The sequence below is a fragment of the Manis javanica genome, chromosome 15 (genome assembly GCF_040802235.1).
Source record: "Manis javanica isolate MJ-LG chromosome 15, MJ_LKY, whole genome shotgun sequence".
Lineage (NCBI taxonomy): Eukaryota > Metazoa > Chordata > Mammalia > Pholidota > Manidae > Manis > Manis javanica.
In genome coordinates, this window is record NC_133170.1 from 43,241,984 (window position 1) to 43,245,787 (window position 3,804).

Below are 3,804 nucleotides of genomic sequence, written 5' to 3' on the forward strand. Positions count from 1 at the left end.
TGAATCAGACCTCTTACTCCCTCAAGGAGCCTTAGGCCTCCATGGAAGTAATCTAGTGCACCCTGCTGGGGAGGAGGGTGAAACACTAAGTGGATTACATGCAGGATCACCAATGTGCAAAATACCCACTGCTTATCAGCACTGGGACTCACCAACTTATTGAACTTTCCTGAACCTGAATTTCTGAATTTGTAAAAAGGAAGGTAACTCCAGTTTCATCTGTTGTGAAAATCAAATGAAGTCATTCTCTCTTCTTTGTGTTGTTGAGCACCTATTACATGTCAGGTACCGAGGACACAACAATGAATGAATTATGAGCTCTGCCTTACAAGAGACCACATTCTAGAAGGCTCATGTAAAATCCCTGAGCTTAGCCCAGAAGCACACTTTGGAGAAAAGTTAATAATAATAATATGATCTAGAATTGTGCAGGGCACTGAGGGGACTGTAAGACAAATTCATCTTTAAGAAAAAATTTTAATTTAATTAAAAATGTAGAGCTAACACATAAAATAATACCTTAAGAACACTGACTACATATGCTAGATTATGCTCTAAATCCACTAGTGCCCGCTGGAAGGTAAGTCTTCCGATGCACGATGGAGGGAGGAGTAAGCCAAGTTTCCGTAAGACCAGTAGGTTTGCAGAGGCAGTGATATGGGAAGCTGATATTCCTGGATGGGAAACAAATGAAGGAAAATGATGGCTAGAGCAGTACTGTCAATAGAACTTTCAGCCACAATGGAAGGGATGAATATACGTGCTGTTCAGCACGTTAGCCCCAGCCCTGTGTTGGTATGGCACCCTTGACATGTGACCAGAGCATGTGTGAAGAAATGAAATTTTAATTTATTGAATTCTAATCAATTCACATTTATTTAAATAGCCACTTGAAGCTGGTGGCTACTACATTGCATGGCCTACACCCAAAGGGCTTGGAGAAGAGCAGCCGTGGGTTTTTTTTCTATTACTTTGAGTGATGTCATTAGGCTCAGCTGATATAATAAGATTATTTGCCTGACACTCCTTCAGTCCAACTATCCACTCCAAAGGGTAAAGCAGATCGTGAAAACTAATCTGTCCCTGAAATGTAATTCCAGGGCAACTTCGTAAGTTGCCAAAGTTTTATTCTATTCACACATCCTCACTTTGGGTTCATCTAAACCAATGGCTTCTCCCTTCAAAGTAGTTTAAAGAGAAGAATGGGACTATTAAAAGAAAAAAATAGGCCAGCAATGAAGAAAATGACCAGGGCTGCATTTAACAGAAAGCCTTCGGTATGTATCAGTTTCCTTGGTTACAGGCAATAGTGGAAAGGGGGAGGGGCAAAAACATTTGATGTACAAATAGCTATAACAAGAGTCCAGACCAGAAAAAGGATTCGAAGCTCAGAGTAATAGCGAGGCCACTAGCAAAGCAGAGTGCAAAAACGAGGCAATTATCCTGATGGACCAAGGCAAGATGAAATCTTTCACCTGGAAACAGCCAGGTAATTCCCAGTTAAAGGATTTTGTTCAGTCATTGCTTTCTGTTGAGTTGCGCTGATAATGGCGAGGGGCCATTTTCTCAATGTACCCTTCAGCATAGCTACAGATGAGAAAAGTGCAGGGGGTCCTATTAATAACTAGATAGTCTGCCTGTGATGAATACGACGGAAACCTCATCCCTTGAGGAACTATATCAAGGCCAACTAGGCAAATGAGGAAAGAACAGTGGACACCCGAACCCAGACGCCCTGAGGAATATAAGATGAGACAGGCGTTTTGTTTTGTTTGTTTCGAGAGTCTTCCAACGATGCTTCGGCGGTCAACGCTGGGTAAGACGGCATGCGCTGGGAGGGAGGAAGCTGTGATTCCAGAAGCAGCAGCTCTGGCAGCAGGCACTGGCAGACCATTCTGTCCTGACTTGTCCTGTTGCTCTCACAGTAGGCCTAAGAGAAAGCCTCATTAGAGAACATGCATACGGATACCCTGGTGCAGGGAAACGTCCCTGGGGGAAAAGTGCATTCATTAGATGAGATGACGAGGCGGGAAAATAAACCAAATAGGAGAGAAACTCCAGAATCAGTTTGGATCTGTTTTCTTGGATTCTAAATCCCTGTCTGCCAAGACCTTGCAGATCTGGAAAATCAGAGTAGATGCTTCTTTGGAGGGAAAGCTCTCAAGTCATGAACGGCCCCAGCGCGGGACACGCAGTGGAGGCATGCTTTGCCGGCCATTGGTGAGAGGCTGACGCAGTGCGGCCAGGCTCTCTGAGCATCCCCCTCCCTGTTCAGCACACTGTGCAGGAGCGGCCAGGCTTCCAGAAATAGACTCCTCCAGTCCTCTCTTTCTATTTCCAAAGCTGAACCTGAACTTTCAGGGGGCTTGACTTGGCTTTTATTTTTCACTCTTCTTTTCATAGATGATTGAATTCCCTGGTGTTGCTTACAGATCAGATGTTATTTTGGGCACAACTCAAAGAAAGCCATCCATATACATTGAGAAGCAGTGGGTGGCAGAAAAGTTCAGCTTCATTTCTGATTAAGCCAAGAGACCCATCAGGGGGTGGAGGAAGACAGGAGAAAGGCCAACAGCTCCAAGGTCTTTGAAATGCACAGGTATTTGACTACATAGCATGCTGCTGGCTGATGTGCAAAGTCGACTAGGTCTTATAGAGGTATTTTTCACTTTTTAAAAAATACCAGAGCTGTTGTCACATTTACTACCATCACAAACAACGTTTTTAATTATTACACCTTGAAATTAAAATATTGAACAATAGAAGCTGTAACGTCACAATGGAAAAGTATCACTTCAAGAATTTTTGTGGTTAAAACCTGGGTTAACCTTCTCCCCAAAGCTTAACAACTCTCTCCCCCCAGCTCACAATTCATCCTCAGAACCACTTCCCTCCCTCGCTCCCCCTGACAGCCTCCTCCCCTCAACCTCCCTCTCACCTACCAGGAGGTTAGTTGCTGAACCCGAGATCCCAGATCCCGTCTGTGCCAAACCATTTGCCTAATTGTCTCATTTGATTTTCATAATCACACGTTGAGGGAAAACTGAGGGTCAGGCAGATAAATAACTTGCCCAAGAATAGACAGACCACAATCAGATCCGATTACAAGGTTTACATCAAAAGCTTTCTGTTTGACCACAAGGAGAGAGGAGCATTTATTTTCAATTCAGTATTTGAAGATTTTGAGGTCCTGACCTGAGGAGGCAAACTCCGGTACTTGCTGTGACATAGCCACACTAGGGCACCACAGCCCTTATTTGCTCTTTATTGGTTCCCAGGCATATTGGAGAAACAATATAATTTTAATTTACTCCCCAGGGAGTAAATAACAAAATGTGTTGGCGTCTTGAACCTGCTGAAATAGAGTTGATTATTTTTTGTCATCTTTTCCTTCTCAGGATGTCTCCTTCATCGGCAGCCACCTGGGGAGGTGCCCACACATGCTTCAGCCTCACTTGTCAACGGGCACCTCCTCTCCAAGCTCCTGAGTTGGATTCCAGGCAAAGAAAATGTGTTTGTGCTTGGAGGAAAAATAACAGCAAAGGGAAAGCCACAGCAGCCCACCCACACATCTGTTTCAAGGGGCTAAAATCAAATGAGGCAAGTAACTGAGAAAAGGCTCTGTATATTCAGAAACCTAGAGCTTAAAAAATGAAAGATTTTCATCTACTTTATACATTTAATGAAAACACTTGAGGTCTCATTAAAGATGTCTTAAAATAAATGTAAAAGTATTTAAGCCCAAAATATGTACCCACTCTGCTGTCCTACTCTGTGTTAGCTTCCAGAGGAACTTGTAGAGAT

The 3,804-nt window shown here is 43.4% G+C and overlaps 1 long non-coding RNA gene across 1 annotated transcript; it reads left to right on the top strand.

Annotated features, from left to right (window-relative positions):
- The first annotated feature begins 1,377 nt into the window (after window positions 1-1,377).
- On the top strand, window positions 1,378-3,564 carry LOC140846571 (uncharacterized). Its single transcript, XR_012125808.1, has 3 exons — window positions 1,378-1,489; window positions 2,404-2,599; window positions 3,399-3,564. It is a non-coding gene; the product is annotated as an uncharacterized lncRNA (long non-coding RNA).
- The last annotated feature ends 240 nt before the right edge of the window (window positions 3,565-3,804 follow it).